This window comes from Panthera onca, chromosome C2 (assembly GCF_046562875.1).
Source record: "Panthera onca isolate mPanOnc1 chromosome C2, mPanOnc1 haplotype 2, whole genome shotgun sequence".
In the NCBI taxonomy this organism is placed as follows: Eukaryota; Metazoa; Chordata; class Mammalia; order Carnivora; family Felidae; genus Panthera; species Panthera onca.
This window is the reverse complement of record NC_138347.1, coordinates 136,667,680-136,694,157: the sequence shown is the minus strand read 5'-3', so window position 1 is coordinate 136,694,157 and position 26,478 is coordinate 136,667,680. Positions and strand designations below refer to the sequence as shown.

The 26,478-nt window shown below is 36.7% G+C and overlaps 1 protein-coding gene and 1 pseudogene across 8 annotated transcripts in view; one reads left to right on the top strand and one right to left on the bottom strand.

Moving 5' to 3' along the window:
• Positions 1 to 26,478, top strand: part of LOC144612792 (uncharacterized) — a 240,230-nt gene that overhangs the window by 22,330 nt on the left and 191,422 nt on the right. The window lies entirely within an intron of this gene.
• Positions 6,076 to 6,638, bottom strand: LOC132684212 (chromobox protein homolog 3 pseudogene; annotated as a pseudogene).

The following is a 26,478-nucleotide window of genomic DNA, read 5'->3' as shown; positions in this document are numbered from 1 at the left end:
TCACCCTTTCAGTTTGAGTTCAGATATTACCTTCTCACAATGGACCTACCAAAATGCTCTGATTATCCACTTTTTTTTTTGTTGTTGTTGTTACTCTACTGGGATTATTCTTAAAATTTAACACAAACCTTTACATGTATTGTTCTTATGTATAGAGTTAATTAGGGTCTATATAGCCTTCCGTTAAAACAATAAAAAATGTAGTATGCATTTGTCTTCTGCTTCCTCCTCTTTGCTCATTCCTGCGTTGATTTTAACTGGAGTTTAGTGTCAGATTATTTTGAATATTTTAACAAACGATTCTTTAGATTTAAGAATACATTTTTGTAATACTTCATATGGCTATTTATTCCTCTGAACTCCATTTTCTTTTTCCTGAAGTTCAATTATTCATTTTTTTCAGGATGGATTTGTAGGTAACAATAAATTGAGATCTTTCATGAAAGATAGCTATATACATTTGCTAAAACTCATTGAACTATACTTAAAACTTGTACATGTCACTGTATGTAAATTACCTCAATAGAAATATAGTACTGGGAAAAAATTTAGTGCATGAACCAATGGATACAGCTGAGCACTCAAGCTAAAGAAATTTCTCTTAGAACACAGCACAAAGAGATAGAGATAAATAAATCGAATAAATGGATAAATCTATGAATATGCAGTTAAGAGAGAACAGATATAGAAGTTGTAACATTTGATTAGTAGGAGTTTTAGGAGAAAATATAATCTCATGGAATGAGAAATAGAATGAAGGATATACTCAGAGAAATAAAGGATATTTCCTAGAATGAAAGACAGATGCAAAGGGCTGAGTATGTATATATACACATACACACACACGCATATATAGTTATATGTATTAGTATACATTATTTTATATTTATATACAAATATATTACTAATTATACATATTACTAATTAGTACATATATTTCATATATATTTACATATATATGTAATATATATACATACTTTAAATCCGCATTTAGACACATAACAGTTATAGTTGAGAATATTGGAGTGTCAGGCTGGCTCAGTTAGCAGAGCATACAACTCTTAATCTTGGAGTCATCAGTTCAAGCCCCATGTTGGGCATGGGCCCTACTTAAAAAAGAGAAGAAGAAGAGAAAAAAAAAAGCATGTCAAAGTTGATATGAAATTTCCTCTGTGTATCAGACATGGTTTTACTCATAGGACAGTATATTGTATGTGTCACGTGTTCATTCAACACTAACTTTTGAGCATTTCCTGTGTGCCAGGCATTGTGCCAGATGATTAGGGACTTAGAGGCATACGAGAGATGATTCTTGCCTTAAAGAAACTCCTGATCTGAAAGGGGCAATAGACAGGTCAGTGAACAACTGCAGCCAAAGGCTGTTCAGTGGACCAAGAGAGTCTACACATACACAGATGGGGCAGCACAAGGTGGGTCATCAGTCTGGTTAGTGGTGTAAGCATGTCCCATTCAACTGAAGTGAGAAATCTAGAAGCGAAAAATAACATGAAAAGAATTGTTTTATCGTTTCAGAATACAGGTCTTTAAATTGCTTTAGTAATAAGGTGTGGGCGTGAAAGACTGGCGGCAGGGGAAACACATGTGTGACGTGTGTTGGCTGCAGTCTAGTTACTAGAATTAACATGTGGTCACTAGAGTGATGCACGGAGACCCAAATGGTTTTTGGAAAGCTTTCAATCACAAGCAAGTTACGTAGGTAATTTCAGAGTAAGGGAATAGATATGAATATCTCTGGGCTTCAGTTCTATCTGTGAGGAAAAAAGAGAAGGACTAATAATTTATCTAGAGTTTGTAGGGAAGAAAACATTGTTTCTTTTTTCTTTTTCTTTTTGAAAATAAAACTGTTTATTGAGTACTGTGTACACTAAAGTAAGTAATATGCAGTTGGATAACATTCTGATTACTACAAAGTTATTGTTTTTTTCCTAGCTTCTGCTAGGAAGCAGAACTCAGTAACCCAAATACTGAGAAGATTGAGCCTACATGTAAAAAAGGAGTTGGGATAAAGAAAACACATGCAGGTCAAGGATTAAGATTACAGAAGCCTGTTCACCCATTTATTGCAGCAGGTCCTAAATTGCTGACATCTTTAACCATCTGATTATCATTAGGTTTCCAAGAATGAAGTTTTAGGCATTCCTTGAATCATGACCTTTTAGTCCCATTTAGTTGCATTTAGACACATTTAGTCAATCTCTTTTAGGCATTTCAACGTGTAAAGTAATGGTTCACCAGGAGGAATCTCAAAAATGTCCATTTAACTAAAAATAAAATAAAATGAAATAATAAAATAATACAAAAGTCCATTTACCTAACTTTGCTTACCTAATTACAACACACCAGGACTTCTCTAGTTTCCTCATTTGGGTGGGGAGGTTGTTGTTAGTCTTTCAGGGCTTTTGCAAATAAAATATGGATATGGATTCTGATATGGCTGCTTTCAAATTGTCCAATTTATTTTTTTAAATATGAAATTTATTGTCAAATTGGTTTCCATACAACACCCAGTGCTCGTCCCAACAGGTGCCCTCTTCAATACCCATCACCCGCCCTCCCCTCCCTCCCACCCCCCATCAACCCTCAGTTTGTTCTCAGTTTTTTTTTTTCTTTTTTTTTTTTTAATGTTTATTTATTTTTGAGAGAGAGAGAGAGAGAGCATGAATGGGGGAGAAGCAGAGAGACAGAGAGGGAGGCACAGAATCGAAAGCAGGCTCCAGGCTCTGAGCTGTCAGCACAGAGCCCGACGTGGGGCTCGAACTCACCAGCTGTGAGATCATGACCCGAGCTGAAGTCGGACGCTCAACCAACTGAGCCACGTAGGCGCCCCTGTTCTCAGTTTTTAAGAGTCTCTTATGTTTTGGCTCTCTCCCTCTCTAACCGTTTTTTTTTTTCCCTTCCCCTCCCCCATGGTCTTCTGTTAAGTTTCTCAGGATCCACATAAGACTGAACACATATGGTATCTGTCTTTCTCTGTATGACTTATTTCACTTAGCATGACACTCTCCAGTTCCATCCACGTTGCTACAAAAGGCCATATTTCATTCTTTCTCAATGCCATGTAGTATTCCATTGTGTATATAAACCACCCAAGGGATATAGGAGTGCTGATGCATAGGGGCACTTGTACCCCAATGTTTATAGCAGCACTTTCAACAATAGCCACATTATGGAAAGAGCCTAATTGTCCAATTTAAATCATTTACTTTATATTTAAATTATCCAATTAGTTATAAAATTATCTATTTAATTTGAAAGTTTAGGGCTTTAGGAAAAATTTCAATTTAACTTGAAGTGACTTATTTCTTAGGTTGCTCAAAATGATGGCATCCAAGAAACATGGGCTTATCCATGGTTATGAAATTCTGTTTTGTTTTGGTGAATGTTGAAGGAAGGAAAGAAAGAAAGAAAAAGAAAGAAAGAAAGAAAGAGAAAGAGAAAGAAAAGGAAAAGAAAACCATTTATATATGTGTTATATATACACACGAAAAAACCCCAAATAACAAAAAATCCAGAATGGTCCTTAGGCATATAGGAGTTAAATACAAATTCTGATTGAGTAATAACTATGGGGATTTCCACCAACATTTAGAAAAGCTGTTCTCTAATGCAAAGGAAATAATATATGGCCTCAAGTGATAATATAATGGTCAAAATAACACATGATCTCAAATATTCTTTTCTGATAAAAAAAACGCAGACAGTATTTATTCAAAGTAACCAGTGCTAGACAGAGAGATAAGATGGTGGTGTAGTAGGAGGACTAACTCTAGGCTTGCCTTGTCTTTCAAACACTGCTAGGCAAATATCAAATCATTCTGCATACCCAAGAAATCAATCTGAGGATTGAAAGAACAAACTGCACAACTAGAGGGAGAGAAGAATCTACATACAGGAATGTAGGATATGGAAAGATGTGGTTTAGGGGAGAAACAGATTGCAGGTGCTGCAGAGGGGAGGGGACCCCGGTCACAGAGAAAGACAAGAGAGAGTGGAGTGGATACACACAAGGAGAACGCTTCCCCAAAACCATTGTCTGAAAGAATGAGAGGGGCTGATCTTTGAGTTTTTGCAACCAGTGGGGCTCCTAAGACTGGAGTTTTAGGGGTCTGAGGGCTTGGCTGGGATAGAGCTCTGAGGGTGCTATCCTTTTCCTGGAGAGAAGGCAGGCAAGCAATGCCACGGCAGATGGCGCCATCTGAGGGTTTCCTAAGGCACATGGGGAGAGACTGTCACTCTTCTTAGAGTACATCTGTGAGAGGTGGCTTTTGTAGAGACCCTTCTCTGGGGACAACAGAGCCAGAGGGTGCCACTCCCACCGTGCCCCCCCCCTCCCCCCACCGTCCCTCAGCATGGGCCCAGAGACACCTGCTGGGGTGCTGAGACACTGACTGTTTAGCCTGCTTTGCTGCAAATCCCACACCCCTGCATTTTGGTGCCACTGCCCTTCTCGGTCAAACCTGCATCAGTCCCTGCACAGTGAGACCCTTCCCCAGGAGATCAGCACAGACCCCAGCCACAGCATGTCTCTGAAATTTAGAGTTTTAAAATTCAGCAGGCTTGGCTGGGATAGAACCCAAATTGCACTGCACTCCTCCAGACAGGCAAGCAACCCAGAGGCAGACAGCATGAAAATAGTGATCTGAAAAATGTATGGGACACAAACATTCAACTGGCACCAGCCAGTTACTTTGTCCTCAGTGAGGGGCCTCCATGCTTGCTGCTCTCAGGGAAGCACTCCCAGAAGAGTGAATAATTTCCCCTGTTACTCTTGAATACAGAGAACAAACTGAGGGTTGATGGGGGGGGGGAGTGGGGGAGAGGGGAAAGTGGGTGATGGGCACTGAGGAGGGCACTTGTTGGAATGAGCACTGGGTGTTGTATGGAAGCCAATTTGACCATAAATTATATTTTAAAAAATGTCCCCTCTTGTGTCCCAGACATTCAACAAATCTAAAAGACAACCTTTGGAATGGGAGAAGATATTAGAAATGACATATCTGTTAAGGGGTTATTATCCAAAGTCTATAAAGAACTTATCAAACTCGACACTCAAAAAACAAATAATCCACTTAAAATATGGGCAGAAGACATGAATAGACATTTTTCCAAAGAAGACACAGGTGGCCAACAGACACATGAAAAGATGCTCCGCATTACTCATCATCAGGGAAATACAAATCAAAACTACAGTGAGATACCACCTCACACCTGTCAGAGTGTCAAATATCAATAACTCAAGAAACAACAGGTGTTGGTGAGTATGTGGGAAAGGGGAATGCTCTATGTTGTTGGTGGGAATACAAACTGGTGTAGCCACTCTGGAAAACAGTATGGAGATTTCTCAAAAAGTTAAAAATAGAACTATTCTACAATCCAACAATTGCATTACTAGGTATTTATCCAAAGGATACAAAAATAGTAATTGGAAGGAACACATGCATCCCAGTGTTTATGGCAGTATTATCAACAATAGCCAATTTAAAGAAAGAACCCAAATGTCCATTGACTGATGAATGGATAAAGATGTTGTATATATACCACACAATGGAATATATATATATATATATATATATATACACACACACACACACATATATATATATACACACACACGAGTATATATATATAATATGTGTGTATGTGTGCATATATACTCGTGTGTGTGTGTGTGTGTATATATATATATATATATATATATATATATATATATATAATATATTCATAATGGAATATTTCTCAGTCATCAAAAAGAACCAAAACTTGGCATTTGCAATGACATGGATGGAGCTAGAGAGTATTATGCTAAGCAAAATAAGCCATTCAGAGAAAGACAAACACCATATGATTTCACTCATGTGTGGAATTTGAGAAACAAAGCAGATAAACATAAGGGAAAAAAAGAGAGAAGCAAACCATGAGGCAGACTTTTAACTATAGACAACAAACTGATGGTTACTGGAGGGGAGGTGGGTGGGGGAATAGGTTAAATAGGTGATGGGCATTAAGGAGGGCACTTGTTGAGATGAGCACTGGGTGTTGTATGTAAGTGATGAATCACTCAATTCTATCCCTGAAACTAATATTATACTGTATGTTAACTAACTGGAATTTAAATAGATGCTGAGTTAGTCTCAGTTCATAAAAAGCATTTACAATTCAAGGATACATCATATTTGCCTCTTTGGCCAGCTGTGCCTCATCTCAATATTGCCATGTTATGACAAACATTAATTCACCACTGCTGTCTACGGCACTAATTTTTTGTTTAGGTCAAGACCTCCGGTAAAGCCTTGGATTATCAGTGGCATCTCTTTTCTTTGATTTGCTGTCGTTAGATTCACTGTCAGATAAAGGTTTTCTTTTTGTATCTCCTTTTTGAGAATTAAGAAATGCTTCAATTAACTCTGGACAATCTAAATTTTCTTCAGGTTCCCAAGTATTTTCAGCATTGTCAGTAAATCCCTTCCGCTTCAGGAAATACTCCACTTTCCCAGTCATTAGGCATCCATACAGTACTTTTTCCACCAAAATTCTTCAGGCTCTGTCTTATCCATTTTATTACTCTTTCCATTATTTTTCTCTCCCACTTTTTGCAATATATTTTAATTGGATGCCATTAAAAATTATTTTAATTTCCATTTAGTTAACATACAGTATCTTATTTGTTTTGGGTGTACACTATAGTGATTCAGCAATTCCATATATTACTCAGTGCTCATCAAGGTAAGTGTACTCTTTAATCCCCTTCACCTCTTTCACCCATCTCCCCCCCGCCGGGATCCACCTCTCCTCTGGTAACCATCAGTTTGTTTTCCATAGTTGAGTCTGCTTTTTGGTTTGTTGGATGCCATTTTTTCTTGCAAGACCTGAAGAATTATTATTCACTGCCTCTAATCTCCCAATCCCTGGTTTGCAGCACCTTTGGCCATGTGTGCTTTAAGTCTGAGCTCCATTGTTTCTTAATACAATGCTTTCACTTGACCTTTTATGGCTTCTGTCTAAAAAAGAGATAGAGAATGGGTAGGTTGGATTGGTAATAAATAAATAACCCCCCTTTTTTTGGGTGAAATCTGTAAGATGATGTTTAGCTAAATTTTTTCTTTGTTATTTAGCTGCTGATTTCTCAAAGAAAAATACCACTAATACTGAAAGTAATTTCAAGTTTCACAAAAGAATTTAAGTGGAGACAAATATCTTCAATCTACTTATGCAAAGGGCCAGAGAGAACAACTGAGTAAATTGCAGAATTTGGTGAAACCAAAACAATGAGACTATTCTATTGGCTGCAATTCACTACAAAGGTTCTAGAAATACTGGTGCTGTCACTATTCATACTTGTGAGAAAATGCTAAATGGAACTGATATGTTAAATTCTACTTTGTTAAGATGAATTCCATGTGGCTATATAGTGAAACATTGATATTGTTAAAAGAAGAGGTAAAGTTAGCTGGTCAAGGGTTGGTTGTACCTTCATAGTGCAATCAATTTCAGAAAACAAATGCACAGATGATTTTTAATAGCATAAATACAAGTCTAGCATTTTACTTTTTTATTTTATTTGAGAGAGAGAGAGAGCACAAGTGAGTGGGGGAGGGAGAGAGAGAGAGAGAGAGAGAGAGAGAGAGAGAATCCTAAGAAAGCTCTGCACTGTCAGGACAGAGCCCAGTGTGGGGCTTGAACCCACAAACTGTGAGATCATGACCTGAACTGAAATCAAGAGTCAGACACTTAACCGACTGAGCCACCCAGGCGCCCCTAAAATTTTATCTTATGGCACTGATGAATGAAATAGAGGACCAGTTGTTTTTTACTTTTCTTAGACACTGTGCTTCTTTTTTTTTAAAATTTTTTTAACTTAAAAAAAATTTTTTAATGTTTATTTATTTTTGACAGAGAGAGAGACATAGCATGAGTGGGGGAGGGGCAGAGAGAGAGGGAGACACAGAATCCGAAGCAGGCACCAAGCCGTCAGCACAGAGCCCAACGTGGGCCTCGAACCCGGACCACGAGATCATGACCTGAGCCGAAGTCAGACGCTCAACCGACTGAGCCACCCAGGTGCCCCAATTTTTTTTTTTAACTTTTATTTATTTTTGAAAGAGAGAGAGAGAGAGAGAGAGAGAAAGAGAGAGAGAGAGAGACAGAGGTGTAAATGGGGGAGGGGCAGAGAGAGGGAGACACAGAATCCGAAGCAGGCTCCAGGCTCCGAGCTTGTCAGCACAGAGCCCGATGCTGGGCTCAAACTCACAGACCGTGAGATCATCACCTGATCATTACTGACTGAGCCACCCAGGCGCCCCTCTTAAGGCACTGTGATTCTAAGGTCCATGTTTTTTCTACATGGACTGAATGTCTCCCTAGGAGGTTCCCATCTTGTCATGTATACTGTATTAGTCGTTTCTACCTTACCAAGCATAAGTTGGTCATTATTCTCTAGCTTAGAAAACAGAAAGTGGCTACCTGTGACAGTGCACAGGTAAGTCTTGGTAAGGAGCAGGACTACAGGATATAGACATAAGACAGTTCTTTGGGAAACATAGTAGAACTAAATTGTGAAATTTGTCTCTCAGTATGACCTCCTCTTTCTGAATATGTTCTCCTTCCCACAATCCCCACACTCTGGAATCTCATGCTACTTAATTTATAATTAATTTATACAGATGGATAACAATGTGTTTTCCTTCTTAAAAGCACCTAGGCCTTAAAAAATGCTATTTTATTTAACTCAGGAAATGCGTTGCAAATCGGGCCATTCAAAGCCATGGAGAAAAAATCATTTGCAGGACTTTTGGAGAAGGCCAGCTTTAGAGACTTTTGCTATAATCCCAGGCAGGTAGAAGGAAGTTTAAAGGAACAGGGAAGCTGTTCCTATTGCGGGGAGGAGTCCATAGTACGAACAGAAAGGATAAAAGTGCTGGATAATACCAATGGATGCAAATGGGAGGAAGGTAAACCAAGGTGATGGTGTTGGGAAAATGATCAGCTTTAGCTCTGGAGATTGGTAAATTTTGTCCTTAAACTTTTGAAGGACAAGGTCATCCCTTTCCAATTTCATGCTGCACAGCTTGGGTTTAATAAGAGTGTCCTCAATCCAGGTCCGGAGCAGATCCACAAGGCCTTCTGAGAAAAGGCCAGTCTTCTCTAGAATTCAGTCGTATCTTCTTAGCCTTTAGTCCTGGCAATTTTCAACCACATAGGTGTTCTTTGGGTACTAACCATGAACATTTTTCAAAGCTTTTTACTGTGAGAAATTTCAAATACACACAAAAGTAGAGAGAATAGTATAATGAACCCAATGTACCAGTTCCATCTAATTTCAATAGTCACAAACATCTGTTGGTCTTGTTTTCTCTATTATCATATAATACTCCCCTCACTCCCCTATTTAAGTAAGCTAAAGTGTTTTGAAGTAAATCCCAGAGTACATGTCATTTTACCCATAAATACTTCAGTAAAATCATGGCCATCTTAATAACCATAGTTATAAGGATGAGAAGAGAGAGATTATTATAGTCTACATTTATTATGTTCTACTGTGTTCAGAACTCTCTGCCAAACACTTAGCATCGCGTTATTTTAGGTCATCCCTTCACCATTCAGTCAATGAGGCATAATGGTCCCCACTTTTCTGACAGGGAAACTAAAGCTACAAGAGGTGTAGTAAATTGATAAAGGTCACACAGCTAGGATGTGATGCTACTGGGATTCAAATTTTCTTTGCTTACTCTGTATCCTGTGCCCTTAACAACTGTATACAAATGTCTTACCACTGAAGCATACTTGTCCTCTGAAAATAGACCCATAAGGAATACCTTTGCATGGGTGAAAGAATTGCTTTGCATGAAACTATTTATCGTATTGCTTTGTGCCCTTGAATGAATTCCTTGTTGACTGAGAATGTTTGGGCCGAAGGAGTGTTGGCTTTGGAGTCATACAGCTTTAATTTGGACATAATTGTTTCATCACTTTCTGGTTGTGAGCCTTTGATAAGTCACTAGGGTTCTGGGTCTCCATTTTTTCATCAACTCCTGTGAAGATTAAATGAGACACTTCAAAGTTTTACAAGAGTGCACTTTATGGAGACTGGAACCAAGAGTATTTTGGTACTCTGCCTCTACTTTGTCTTCCTTCCATCTCCCCATGACATCTCACTATGAGTGTATTTTCACTTCTCCTTCCACCACCTCTCTTCCATTCTATGTAGTCAAGGCTATAGTTATATCCATATGTCCTGTGTTTCATCATTTAGCATTTTGGGGGGGTTAATTTCTACTCTTTTTACTTCATCTCTTATAAATTTTAAAATACTCAAGGCTGGCTTTGCCTTATATTAATTTTGTGCATTATTCTTACTGCATTTTTAACATAAGCTACCTAAAACTTTCAGGAGTTGGCAGGGTATAAATGATCTATCTCATTATTTAGTGTCACATTCTCTATGGGATTATGAAGTAGTGTGTGCTGCATGAGCCATGGCACATTTTTGTCATCATTGTGTTGTCAATTTCAATTAAGGCTGAGAACATCTGATGAATAGATGGGGTGGCCAGGGTGGGGAGGAGGGTCAGATAGGCTTATGGTCATTTTGATAGCCTGGCATATTCTTCAAACCAATTTACAAGGCTGTTTTAATTACCTTGGCAACTGTCCTTGGAACCCTTTCCAAGTTCCTCACATTAAAAAGTCTTCTCATCAGCAACAACCAAAATTATCAATGATTAAAATGTCATAAACCTCCCAGTTCTCTGCTGGGCTCATCTTATAGATGGACTCTAAGGTTTTTATAGTCTGAGATGTCAAGCTTATTCTCTCGTTGCCATTGGTAACAGTTGAGATCTCTTAAAAATACTGAATAAGCTCTTCAGGTCAATGTACCATATTCATATTGTGACTACTGAATGAATCAAATTGGATTAAAGAATTTTTTTATAGAGAAATAAAGGGGCTTCTTGTTGGAAATTGGTACATTATTACTTGGCACTGAGAGATAAATAAAGAGATCAGACATTTATCTTGTATGATTCAACCGTGTATAGAATTAAATGTAATTTTGACTTAGTTGAGACCTAAGAAATATAAATGAAAACCAGTACATGCACACATAAATATACACATATTTACAGATCTTCCTCAGGCTAAAAAATAGCCATATAAAAATTGTGATTTTAGGTTCCTTGAGGAAAGAACAAAACTGGATATGATAGTCGTCTTAAAATTATGAGGTAGAGATGCGGAAAAATAAAGCAGAAATGGGGGAAATTCTTAGAATTTTTTCTGAGGCAAAAACAAAGTGGAAGTGGGTCAGCGTTGGCTTGGGAAATGTTGACAGGAGGTAAGTCTACTGGTCCATTTTGTTTCCAGGTCAGCCCTTTCCTACCTGGGCGTCATTTCCTGGCTTTCTAAAAGACCCAGAAAGATGAGATCTGGTGTGTGGTTGAGTGATAGAGATAAAGAGGTGGGGAAAGAGATGGTTTATCAGGTATCTATTGCTGCATCAAAAACCTCCTCAAATCTCAGGATCTTAAAGCAATGCTCATTGATTGCTTACAATTCTATGGGTCAGAAAATCCTGACAGGACTCCGCAGAGATGGCCAAGCTCACTTAAGCAGCTATGTTGATCTGGGGCTGGGAGAGGCTGTAAGTCCAAGATGGCCTCACTCACATGTTGGGAGCCTTGGGGGTGCCTGTCAGCTGGGTTGCTTTGGTTTTCCTCCACCTGACCTTTCTCTTCATGTGCTTTCTTTTTCCATTAGGATAGCTTGGAGTTCTTTATGTGGTCACTCAAGGTAGCAAGAAAGCAAAAGGGAAGCTTCCAAGCTTAAGACCTAGGCTTGGACCTGGCAGTTTCAAGTTTACTGCATTGTATTGATCAAAGCCAGTCACAGGACCATCCCAGATTTAAGGGAGGGGCAACGGACTCCACCTGCTGCATAAGAGGTGTGGTGTGGGACAAGAGAGATTGGTTGTGGGCATCTTTGCACTCTGTCTCCCACAGATGGCCACCCAGAACTGCATTCCAATGAATGCCTGCTGCCTTTGACTTCTGGTAAGGAGCACTGACAGATTTTCCAAATCTCACAGGGGTAGATACTGACATTCTGATCCATTTTCCTTTCATTGGGAAGATGGTGCAGGAGGAAGAGCACTGGTTTAACTTTGGACCTGGATTCTGATCCTTACTTAGCCACTCATCAGATATATAGCTTTGTGGCCACTTCATACCCTGTGAACAGTACTTTCCTCATCTCTATGTTAGTAATAAATATTACTCACCTCCTACGGTAGTACTGAGATGTTACTGAAATAACTTACACAGCCTAACCTGGTGACTACCTTACTTAATCAAAGTGAGCACTCAGTAATATTCATCTACTTCCCTCTACACTTCATCTGGGAGAGTCATAACTGTGTGCTCATAAGGAGGGTGACCATAAAATTTATTGTCTAAATGAGGACACCTCTGCGTGTGCAACAAGGCATTATTAATACTTATGCCAGACAAGAGTCGTATGTTGGGAGTATTCCCAGGCAAACTGGGTCACCCTGGTCGTAAGGAACTGCTGGATAGGGCAAGGACAGTGTAGTAGCTGATGCCTTCAGTGAGAACTTTTCAGTCTATTTATATTTAATATTATTAAGTATACTTTAAAGGCATTATAAAGGAGATGAGAAAATTCATAAGAGGAAATCAGAATTCAGAGTGACTGTAGGCCGATGTTGTCTATTACCCTGCATTTCTTTCTTGGTGATGGTATATCTTGTAGCAAATTTATCTTCTGTGTGAAAGTTAAAAAAAAAAAAACAAAAATGATTTATAAGGGAATTAATCAAATCCACTTGAAAGCAATTTCTCCCTTTGTATCCTACTCCCCAAGTGTTTTTATCTCTAGATCCTGTTTCAATCTTAGCATTACTAAATGTATAATTCCAGGAAAGAATAATTGACCAGGGGAATTCATGTTATCAGAGTCTGGCACAGAGACAATTATATTTCTGTACATCTTGAATGGGAATTGATAAGCAATGCCAAAAATTCTCACCCTGTATAGAATTACTTAAAATATATTTGATAAAGAAAAAAAAAACAGATCAATGATATTCTGAGAACTATTTTGTTTTGAGAGGTCTAAAGGAGTAGTAGGCTCTTGCAGTCCATCTTAGAGACATAGACGAGGCAGAGGAATAGAACAAGTTGAAACTGAATACAGATGACCAAGATTGCATGTTATCATAACTTCATGCCCAGATGGTTGTGATGTTAAATGTTAGGTCCATATCTCTCTTGACTATAATGAGTAGCAAGTCTTAATGTTGTTTTGTACTTGTACAGACTATGGTGTATTTAATTCTTCATTTTTTTTTCTGCAGTGCTATTTTCCAACTCAAGGAAAATAAGAAAGATTTAATTCCTTTGGTGGTAGATGCCGCAAATATATATTAAGCATGCGCTTAATATGTGTCAGGCTATCTCCAATGCATCCTCAAATAAACTAAACTATGTTTTTATAACAAAGTCTAAAAATTAATCAGTTGCGTTATCTTCTTCCTTAATAACACAAAAGTTTTAGTCTATTAAACATCTCTCCATGGGGCGCCTGGGTGGCTCAGTTGGTTGGACACCCAACTCTTGATTTTGGCTCAGGTCATGATCTCATGGTTTGTGAGATTGAGTCCCAGTCAGCGAGAAGCCTGCTTGGGATTCTTTCTTTCCCTCTCTTCCTCTCTCCCTCCCTCTCTCCCTCCCCCTTTCAGCCCCTTCCCTGCTCACTCTTTCTCTGTCTAAAAAATAAACATTAAAAAAAGATTAAAAAAATAAACATTGCTCCAACATCTCCTTGACTACTGTTACTGTTTTCTTCATGTTGTTGATGAGCACTACTTTGATTCCACACTGTATTTTTTTTTAAAGTTTATTTATTTTTGAGAGAGAGAGAGAGAGGGAGGGACACACACACACACACACACACACACACACACACACACAAGTGGGGGAGAGGTAGAGACAGAGGGAGAGAGAGAGAATCCCAAGCAGGCTTCACACTGTCAGCAGAGAGCCCGACTGGGGTCTCCATCTCACGAACCGTCAGATCATGACCTGAGCCAAAATCAAGAGTCAGACATTCAACTGACTGAGCACTCAGGTACCCCAATTCCACATTCTTTTTAAACATAAATTTAATTATTTATACCCCTTTATAGTTAATACTTGTTTGCATTTAAGGACACAGGGTACTAATTTGTTTATTCCTTAGCTCTGGGTTTATTTTTTTCCTACCCAAGTATAGCTTGTAGTATTTCTTTTGGCACAGGTCTGTGGATTAAAGATATTTTTAGTTTCAGGTTGGAAATATTTTCTTTTCCCCTCTGTCTCAAATGATGGGGTGACATAATATAAGATATTAGGATCTATATTCCATCAATATTTTGGAGATTTTTATCATCTCTGGGATTATTCAGTAACGTTTTGGTAAATATTTTCTGGATGTTGAGGAAAGAACCCTGATTTGTAGCATTTGTCAATTTCTATGGTATAAATATTCCCACTGTGGTGATGTCAAGCTACTGCCATAGTGAGTGTCTGACAGGATTCCTGGAAATATGACAACCAGCTTTTTGAGCTGGTGCAGGCCGCTTCCGGCATGCCACAGCATCTATTGTGGCTGATTAGAATTTATGTCAGCGTGATTATCTTTCTATTCTAGGAAATCTTTTTCCTTGGGAGCTTTTATGGCTTTCTTTTACTACTGATGTTCTGCAGTTTCAAATGATATTTTGGCATGAATTTACCTTTGTTTGTACTGCTTGGGACCCAGTATGTCTCTTCATTTAAGAAATCAAACCTTTCTTCTGCTCTTGAAAAATCTTGGTATAATGAGAATAGCCATTACCTGTTCCCTATTCTCTCTAGTCTCTCCATCTGGAATTCTGATTAGATATAATATGGAGCATCTAAATCTAGCTTCCATGGCTTTCGTTTATTGTTTAAATTTATTATCTTTCTTGTTTCATTTAGGCTTTTTCTTCAGACTATTCTTCTAACTTATGTTTTAAATGTTATTATTATTTTTTAATGCTTATTTATTTTTGAGAGAGTGAGAGAGAGCAAGAGAGGAAAAGCATGCGTGAGGAGCAGAGAGAGAGGAGGAGACAGAGGATCCGAAATGGGCTCTGTGCTGGCAACAGAGATCCAGATGTGGGGCTCAAACTCATGAACATGAGATCATGACCTGAGCTGAGGTCAGATGCTTGACTGACTGAAGCACCCAGGGGCCGCAATTCTTCTAATTTATTCTCTTTTCACCAACAATTAATGTACTGTTTAACATATGTACTAAAATTTGATTTCAATTATTATACTTTCCTATAAATATCTTTTGTGGTGCCTGGGTGGCTCAGTTGGTTAAGTGTCCTATTACTGACTTTGGCTCAGGTCATGATCTCACAGTTTGTGATATTGAGCCCTGCTGTTGGGCTCTGCGCTGACAGCGTGGAGCCTGGTGGGGATTTTTTCTCCTCCTCTCTCTGCCCCTCTCCTGCTAGCATTCTTGCTCTCTCTCTCAAAATAAATAAACTTAAAAAAAACTTTTAAATAGTCCATTGATTGTTTTTTTTTACAAATGTCCTTCATAAATTTCTGTTTTTATGTTCTGAAATACTTTGAAGCTATTTATTTATTTATTTATTTATTTATTTATTTGAAGCCTTTAATTATACTTATTTTGGAGTCACTACTTCTGTTCTAGTGTGAATTCTTCTGTTTGTTAGGTCTGTGGGTTGTCTCTTGGCTATGGGATATAATAGTTAATAATTAATTAGTGAGTGTTCATTCGGAAGTTTTGAGCACTTTATTTGTATTATCTCAATCATCTCAGTAAACTAGTAGATAGATACTGTTATTTCATTCCATAGATAGTGATACTGAAGGGTTGAGAAATTAAGTAACTTGCGTAAGGACGCATAGATAGGAGAGGCAGGGCCAGGAAGAAGTCTAGATTTAGAGTACATACTTCTAATCATTATTCAGTGCAGCCTCTTTATGTGTCTTCCCCCCCCAATAATCTTTCTCCTGAAGTATGAACATACATGTATAAAAGTACAAAACAACGCCATAATGGAATGGCTTTGTGAATTTTCACAAAATGGAGACACTCACACCCAGATCGAAGAACAGTGTATGTCCAGTACCTTAGACTCTCCCTTTGTATATTGTTAATGTGTTTTTACCTTGAATTATTAATTCTAATAGTTTGTCTCCAGATTGGTTTCTTTTCTTGTGTGCATATCGTCATTTTATGTGTGAATAATTGTAGTTTTGTTTTTTCTCTTTCCATTTTGAATATTTTTCCTTTGTCTTATGGATAGGGACTCCTGTACAATGTTGAATAGAAATAATGCTAGAAGACATCCTTATCTCATTCCCAGTCTAAGAGAGAAAGCTTTAAACGTTTCATTGTTAAATATATGAATTATCTTAAGTTTTTGGTGGGTACTCTCTCTCAGATTAAGGATTTCATTTCTATGCCCAGTTTGGTAAGAGTTTTTATCATTAATGGGTTATGTTAGATTTTTGTCATTGCTGTAATAAGTTGCTACAAACTTAGTGACTTTAAAGGACATAAATTTATTATTTTATAATTCCTTAGGTTAGAACTCTGCCAGGTTTTGGTATTAAGGTTATGCTGACATGAAAAAAAAAATGAGCCTCTCTTTTCCTAGGGTATAGGTGAGTTTTTGTAAAATTGTTGCTATTTCTTTCTTAAATATTCAAGAAAAATTAACCAATGAAAATATCTGGGCCTGGAGATTTCTTTGTGGGAATGTATTATTAGATTTAATTTCTTTTAAAGATCTAGGTTGTTAGGATAATTTCTTTCTTCCTATGTCACTTTTGGTAGTGTTTTTCTAGAAATTTAATTACTTTATTTAAAATTTCAAATTTACTTGCTTAAACTTGTTCATAATAGTGTGTTCAGTTTTTTAAGTCTGTGTCTTTCATTCCTGATGATAGTAATTTGTAACTTTCCCATTTTTTTCTTGAGTAATCTTGTCAGAGGTTTATCAGTTTTATTAATCTTTTCAAAGAAACAACATTTGGCTTTGCTTATTTTCTGTATTATATATATGTTTTCCATGTCCTTGATTAGGTTCTTATATTCATCATAGCAGGGAGGGCCAGAGAGAGAGGGAGACACAGAATCCGAAGCAGGCTCCAGGTTCTAAGCTATCAGCACAGAGCCCAATGCAGGGCTTGAACTCACAGACCGCAAGATCATGACCTGAGCTGAAGTCAGATGCTCAACCAACTAAGCCATCCAGGCACTCCTCATTCTCCTTCTTCTATTCTCAGCTTGATTAAGCAATTGAATTTTAACCTTTTTCCCCTTAAGGGATGCATTTAAAATTACAGATTTTACCCAGCACAGCATTAGCTGAATTTCATATTATTAATATGTCATATTCTCTCATTATCATTTTGTTAAATATATTTTATAAATTTCATTATAATTTTTCTCTTATGCAGGAGTTATTTAGATGAGTAATGCTAAATTTACAAATATTTTGAGATTTTCTAATTATTTCTTGTTATTGATTTACAGATTAATTTTACAGATATACTCTGATGTTAATTTTTTGAAATTTGTTGACTTGCTTTATGAGCTAGCTTTTTTCATTTGAGTAAATATTTTATTACACTCAAATATTTCTCTTATGTTTGAGTACAGCATTTGTTCTGGTTTCCTGTTGTTGTATAATAAACCACCCCAAACCTTAACAATTTAGAACAGTATTATTTCTTCTACACTTAAATCTTCAATTTGGGCAGAACTCAGTAGGTACAGTTTGTCTTGGTTCATATGGTATCAGCTGGGATGGCTTAAATGCTGCAGGCTAATTTATATTTATTATATTTAATTTGTTCATTTTATCTAAGAAGTTGATTTATTGGTGAAAAATGTATCCATATATTTTCTCCACTAAACTTTTGATATTGATGGTATCTGTGGTGATGGACTTCCATTAATTCCTGAAACTGATTTTATGTCTCCTCTCTTTCTTTCTTGATCAAACTAGCTAGAGCTTTATCACTATTTTGAGGTTTTCAAAGAATCAGATTTTGGTCTCTTTGATTTTTTTTCTATTTGCTTTATGTTTTCAACTTTATTGATTTTTGGTTTTTATCTTTATAATTTCTTTCCTTATAGTTGATTTGTTTTGGATGTAATTTTCTCTCTCTTATTCCTTAAGTTGGATCATTTAGTTTGAGACTTTTCTTCCTTTTTAATATTAGTATTTAATGCTAGAAATGTCTAAGCACTGCTTTATTTATTTATTTATTTATTTATTTATTTATTTACTTATTCTTTTTTTAAAATGAAATTTATTGTCAAATTGGTTTCCATTAGAAACCCAGTATAAGCACTGCTTTAGCTGCATCTCACAAATTTTGATATATTGCATTCTCATTGTAATCAATTAAAATATATCTTAATTTACTGTTTTGTTTGTTTTTGTTTTTATTTTAAGCTTTTATTATAATTCTAGTTAGTTTATATATAGTGTTATATAAGTTTCACATGTACAATATAGTCATTCAACACTTCCATACATCATCCTGTGCTCTTCAGGGCAAGTGCACTCTTTAATCCCTGTCACCTAACCTTGGTAACCTAACCACCTCCCCTCTGGTAGCCATCGCTTCGTTCTCTATAATTAAGAATCTTTTTCTTGATTTGTCTCTCATTTTTTTACCTTTGCTTGTTTGTTTTTTCTTAAATTCCACGTATGAGTGAAATTACACGTGTTTGTCTTTCTCTGACCTACTTCATATTCTAATTTCCTTTGAGACTTCTTCCACTCATCAGTTTGTTAGGCATGTGTTGTTCAATTTCCAAATATTTGGGGATTTTCAGATGTCTTTTAGTAATTTATTTTTTTCTTCCAAGATTTTATTTAAGCTCAAGCTAGTTAACATATAGTGTAGTTCTGATTTCAGTGCTCATCATAACAAGCGCCCTCCTTAATACTCATCACCTGTTTAGCCCACACCCCTACCTCCCTCTATCAACCCTCAGTTTTTTCTCTATTATTAAGAATCTCTCATGACCTGTTTCCCTCTTTTTCCCCCCTTCCCATATATTCACCTGTTTTATTTCTTAAATTTCACATATGAGTGAAATCATATCGTATTTGTCTTTGACTTATTAGCATAATACAGTCTGGCTCCAACCACATTTTTGCAAATAGCAAGATTTAATTCTTTGTGATGGCTGAGTACTATTCCACTGTATACGTATACCAGATCTTCTTTATCCATTTATTAGTGAATGGACATTTGGGCTAATTCCATAATTTGCTGTATCCTGCTATAAACATCGAGGTGCATGCATCCCTTTGAATCTGTGTTTTTGTATCCTTTGGGTAAGTACCTAGTTGTGCAATTGCTGGGTTGTAGAGTAGTTCTATTTTTAACTTTTTGAGGAAGCTCCGTGCTGTTTTCCACAGTGGCTGCACCAGTTTGCTTTTCCATCAACAGTGTATGAGAGTTCTCCTTTCTCCACATCCTCAGCTAAGGGTTTATTAAAAAAAAACCATAATTACAATACAATAACAGAAGATCTGAAGCAGTCTCTGTGCTGACAGGCTGACAGCAGCAAGTCCAACATGGTGCTTGAACCCACGAACTGTGAGATCATGACCTGAGCTTAAGTTGGACATTCAACTGACTGAGCCACCAAGGTACCCCTATTTTTAGAAACTTTTTTTTTTTGCAGATCACCTTTTCTTTTCTCTTTTTTTTTCTCCTTTTTTTAAATGTTTATTCTTGAGAGAGAGAGACAGAACTCGAGGGGGGAGGGGCAGAGACAGAGAGGGAGACACAGAATCCAAAGTAGGCTCCAGGCTCTGACCTGTCAGTGCAGAGCCTGATGTGGGGCTCGAACTCATGAACCATGAGATCATGACCTGAGCTGAAGTCAGACACTTAATTGACTGAACCACCCAGGTGCCCCTAAAAATTTTTAATAGATGTTTTCCTGTGTCTTTTTTTTCTCTCTTTCTCCCTCTGCCTCTCTCTCCTTCCTTACTTATTTCTTTCATCTTGTGCAGTTTGTTTGTTAAAGAAACAGGATCATTTGTATGTGTGTGTGTGTGTAGTTTTACACAGTCTGTACTTTGCTAAGTGCATCCCTGTGATTTCTCTAACAGTTCCAAGGTTCCTGTGTTTCCAGTAATGTAATGGGTGGGTGCAGATTCAGGCTTTATGTTTTATGCTTTGGGCAAAAATACTCCACTGGTGGAATTAAGTTCTGTCAATATGAGTCACATGATGTATGGTGGTCTCTTTGTAATGTTTGCAGCCATTGGTGCTCAATGTATAGAGAGCATATAATTAATTAGAGGTTGCCAAAATGTGAATTTCTATTATTTTTTATTTTTTTAGTCAGAATTCTATCTACTATATGGTAACCCAGTGATAGTTTATATAGGAAATGCAGATAAATGCCTGATTCTTTCCCTTTACTTAGGAGTTTTCAAAATAATTTAATGCTTTACTCATTTCCTTGAATGATGTTCACTTTTATTTTGGTATAATTTCATACAAATGTAGTTATAATTTGCACTGACCCTCAAATTGTGCCATATTTGCCCATTGGCAGGTTTTTAAAGTTACACAAACCTTGTTTCATTACTGTGTAAAATAATTACATGGCTGTAAAATCAAAGCTACAAAATATGTTATATTTGACATAACTTATATCCCTTATATTTGACTCTAACTTATATCCCTCTCCCCTCCACCCATTTCCTTTCTCCCCCTATAGATGATCATTTATATTTTTATGGTTTCATTTTTCATTTAAAAATTAATTAAAATATATAGTCTTTACCTCTCTCATTCCTTAATCAGTAACACACTGTACAAACCCTTCTTTTTCCAGTTAATGTATCCTAGTGATTATTCTATGAGAGATATTCCCCATTCACTTTTAGCTCCAGTGTAGTCCATTGTATGGATGTACCGCAGGTTGTTCAACTGCTCCATTATTAATGCAGATTTGTATCTAGTTTTATGCTCTTTCAGATGTTTTTGCAATGAATAGCACAGGGTATCTGTCTTTTTGTATTTTGTCCACTGTATCTTTGGGTTAGATTCCTGAAAGTACATGTACTTCTCCCAGATTTTGTCAGATTCCCCTCCACTGGCATTGTACCTTTTTTTTTTTTTTTTAATTAGAGAGAGAGAGAGAGAGAGAGGGAATGCAAATGGGAGAGAGGGGCAGGAGAGAAAGAGAATCTTAAGTAGGCTCCACACTCAGCATGGAGCCCAATGTGGGGCTTGATTCCATGACCATTGAATCATGACCTGAGTCGAAATCAAGAGTTAGACATTTTAACCGACTGAGCCACCCAGGTGCCCCAGCATTGTACCATTTTGTATTCTAGTTAGCAACATATGAGAGTGCTCGTTTTCCCACAGCCTCACCAACAGAATATGTTGTAGAGTATTTGGTTGTTGTCTGACTTAATGTTTTTATTTTTGGTTTTCAGCAGTTTTACTATGATGGGTATATATATGGATTTCTATATATATGTCTTTTTTGAAGTTTGTTAATATGTCTTCAATCTATGGTGATGTCTTTCATTTATTTTGTAAAATCCTCAGCCCTTGCCTTTTCAAATATTTCTATCATGTTCTCATTCTTTTCCCTCTTTGGGACTGCAATGACATGTAAATTAGATTTTTACTATATTTTAGATATATTTGTAGTCATTTGTCTGTTATTATTTTTTATCCTTTGTGGTTTACCCTGACCCATCATATAGTTCGCAAACAATTTCTTCTGCTTTTAAATACAGATGCAAAGTTCTTAATTTGAATTACTGCATTTTTCAGTTTTAAAAGTTCCATTTAATTATTTTTCATAAATTCCAGTTCTTTAATATTCTCCATATTGTCATCTATTTTCTTAAACATATTAATCACATTTATTTTAAACTCTGTGTTGTATAATTCCACTAAGTGGGTCCTCTGTGGGTCTATTTTTATTTCTAGGAATTCCTGGTTATTTTCAATTTAAAAATGAGTATTATATATGAAAAATTATAGAGGTTCTTGATGATACTATCTTTCTCCAAAGAGGCCTCACACCATTTTCTGGTAGGCAGACAGGATGGATGCAGTATTCATTAACTTAGCAACTGTTCTTACAAGTTTAGGATGTGCTCCTTCTAAGGCTTTATGATGTTGGTTTGTCCCTGTCCCTGGGATAGAGCCATTTTAGGATCCCAGCTGAGAGTCCAGATGAGGTGTTTACTGGGGCCCTTACACTCTTTAGGCCTTGAATTCTTATTTTTGCTTCCTTAGCACTTGAGACTGCCCCAAATTCATATTTTATTTTCAGCATCTTTATGTTCAGCTTCTTGATTTTTGCCCTATGCAGTGTAAGCATCCAACAAATGCCTTGGGTGGAAGGCCATCATGTGTTAGACTTCTCTCCCTTCTCTTTCTTTAGGAACTTGGTTACTCAATTATTGGCTGCCTTAGGAGACCCGGGTTCTGATTTTTGTCTCTTTATACTGATGAATTTTCAGAAGCTCTATTTTTGTAGTTCTTTTGCCAGATTCAGACACCATGCAAAGTATTTGCAAGCGCTTTGACGGTAAAAGTGGCTTACTTGGGTTACCTTTCTGAGACCTTGGCTTCTCAAGTCCTAATTGCCTTGGTGGCTCTCTGAGCCTTCAAATAGGTTTTCTTTTTGGTATTGTATTTAGTTTTTCTAGTTGTTTTTAGAGGAAGGGTTGTTCTTCCATAACCTATTGTATCAAATCATATCACATCAATTATACCGTATCATGAATACATCATCTATTATGTATTTTTTGTCACCTGAATTTAATAACGGCATGAATATCTTCTATATCTTATAATTTCTATGAGTTCTTTGATGTAAATTATCTTCTTTTTTTTCTTGGAAATTATCTTCTATACACATTTATATGTATTTTGTGTGTGTGTGTTTACAGGGGGATCCTGTGTATTTTTTTTTAGTGCTGGAGGCCTCTCTGCAGGGCAATTTTATTTTTGCTTTGGCTAGAACTCCATTTTTGTATCAGTTTTCATATTGATTTCTGTGATTACATGTTTAGGTAGTTCATATTTGATCCTCACACATGCATATTACAAGGTCTGATTTCTTTCTGGTTATTCTGTCTCTACCTATGGCTTGAGTTGGTTGACTGATTTATGCTGCAGTTTTGGGCTGGTGGGTTGAGATTTTCTGATCTTTTTTTCAATGAAAATACATTATTTTCCTTGTGTCTGGATTTAGTTGATGAAATTATAGTGTGGATCATGTGAGCAGAATTGTGCAATAAATCACCATGTCCTTAAAAAAGGACACTTGATGAAGCAAATTTAGACCCATTATGTGGAAATACTGTTATTTATAGAAGGTAATAAACTATCAACATATTATCCACAGGAGATTTATAGACTGAAATTAGAAAACCTTGAGAAAGTATTTATAGAAATTAGTGAAAGTGGGAAAGTTATTAATAAATCTAATATACATTAATAATTCTAGCTTCAAGGCTAAAATATAGTAGTGGTGTTATTCTTGGAATGTAGAGAGAAGGGAAAGGAATCTTAATATATTAATTATTATGTATAGGTACTTTATATATTTTATTTCATTTACTTCTCAAAACAATCTTATGAGGTAAATATTAGTGTCTTCATTTTGCTGGCAAGGAAACTGTGACCTACAGGAGCATCTCATTTAAGGTCACAGAATTCCTGTAGATGTAGCTTATGTCTAAATTAAATTAAACTTATTTCAGTTTGATCAGAATATATTGAGTGGAAACTGAGGTACAATGGTGGAAGAAGACAGACCGGCTCCCTGACCTTTATAAATGAATGAGATGCCCTTTTGGCTTCTTTTGAAACACCTGCTTTCCTCTGCCATTGCATATCTCATTCTGTACATAATAATCTTTTTAGATGTTTTTCTCTTACTCTGGCTGTGAGTTCCTTGAGTGTAGTGACAGAACCATACCCATCTTTGATCCCTAGTGTTAAATGAATGAACAGATAATAATTGCTAAATCCAATGTTCAAATGGAGGTTAATTTTATAACAAAAGTTGTTCCCCTTAATCCACGGGGCCATAGAAAGAGGAGAATATGTTAAGAAAACCTGCTTAATGAAATATGCCAATAATATGCTCTTCAGTACATGAGCTATGTGTCAGCAGGGTTGGGATGAATAAGTTTGCACTTTGATTTTGGAAAGAGAGTTGGCTTTAATAATTTATACAAATAATTTCCCCCTTTCATATCACATATCATCTTTTTTTGAACAACAGGAAATAAAAATGACTGATAGTGATATAAATGGCCATCTTCAATTTCTTTTAAAATGTTTTGCCTTTAAATATATTTCTCTTATTATTTAAAGCATAATGATTTAACAGTGACATAAATGGCTAACTTCTCCAATCTTTTAAAAATAATTTTGCTCATAAATACATCTTCTTTTATTATTGAAAACACAATTCTAATGGATGGTTGGTATAGTTTCCCTAGGATAGTTTGAAATTGCTTTATCAAGTTAATTTAGTAAGACTCAGTTTTTGACAGCTTCTTTAGAAAGCTATGGGGGCGCCTGGGTGGCTCAGTCGGTTAAGCGGCCGACTTCGGCTCAGGTCATGATCTCGCGGTCCGTGAGTTCGAGCTCCGTGTCGGGCTCTGTGCTGACAGCTCAGAGCCTGGAGCCTGTTTCAGATTCTGTGTCGCCCTCTCTCTGACCCTCCCCTGCCTGTTCATGCTCTGTCTCCCTCTGTCTCAAAAATAAATAAGCGTTAAAAAAAAATTAAAAAAAAAAAAAAAGAAAGCTATGGCAGTGGGTACACACAGGCAAAGCTGTTATAACATGGCGAGTGTGGAAAACCATGGTGGTTTACAGAAGACTGTGGTTTATTTAAAGCTCATAAAGGAGTTTTGAGGTGAGTGGTCCAGGTGAGGACAGCTCAGCCCCACACAGCCACTTAAGGACACAGGTTTTCTTTCATCTTGTGGGTTCCTCTACATTCTAGGGTTTTGTCTTCATCTATATGGTCAATCTTAGGTACACCAGACTGGGAGGAGTGGATGACCAGGGCAAGTAATCCTTTCTCATAAATTAAGTGGAGCATAAGTTGTGCACTTTACTTCTGCTCATATTAAATTGATGATTATATGGCTATACTGAGCTTCAAGGGTGATCAGGCAATATAGTGTTAATTGGGCAACGATTGCTTAAACCCTATTACTATAGAAGAACAGGAGAATGGACTTTGTAAGATAATTAGCAGTCTCCACTGCCAGTGGCAACACCAGAATTGGCAGGGCAGAAAATGAGTGTTTGGAGGCTGGGTTCCGGAAAATCTTTGGTATTTATTGTTCATAAATGAATTCATGTGGCTAAGCTGCTTTCATGAATTTGAGGTTTTACACATTTTAATATTGAGAAGATTTTGTTTAGTTAGTCCTGAAAAATCTCTATTCCAATATGGGGTAGCTAACACAACATAATTCCCATATCTTTTTTTATGAATCAGCCAGAAATACATTACTTGTCTGTTGCCCATGTGTCTGGTTAATTGGTTGTGGATTCCAAAGCACAGACACCAGGAGTTTTGCTTTACTGAGTGTTGAAACAATAGCAGACATAAATGACTTTCTGAGCCATGCAGGCTGGAGTTTGAATTTAATAGAAATTTATCAAGTGTTGCTCATTGAAGTTGAAACTTTTGATATCAGCTGTTGTCAAACCATTCTTGCCCCGTCATTTTATGTTCTTTGACTGTTGTGTCCTTTTTTTTATTTTTTTTGCTTGATATGAGAAATTTCTTTAACAGAACTTTAACTGAGACATGTGAAGTAACCAATCTAGTCCAGGACTTAAAGTATTAGTTTTAAGAAGAAAAGCATTTGTAAATTTTATTTAAAAGTCCCTAGAATCTTTTTGTCTAATAAGTTGCTGAGTAAATGTAAAAGTAGAAACTAAAATATATAAAGCATATAACCCTGCTTTAGAAAATATTTTAGGTGTTTAATCTTAAATGTGAATTGATGGAATAGAGCGCTTTTGACCCCCTCATGAATCAGAAGTGGTGTTTATATTATGTCCTGTGTGGGCCAATTTATCTTTATTGAAAATATTGGCTTGTAGATGAAAAAATATGAAAAGTTGACTGTTTATCTAATATGGCAGTTCAACTTGAATGGAACATTTTATGGGCCCTCCTCATTTATTTCTGCTCTCCTCTACTTCTAATCCCAGTTTGTGACATGATATGGGTTAAGGTATTTAGAATGCTGATAATGATGTTGTAGGACAGCCTCGACAGTTTTTCTTTTTTTTTAATTTAAATTCAAGTTAGTTAGCATACAGTGTAGTCTTGGCTTCAGTA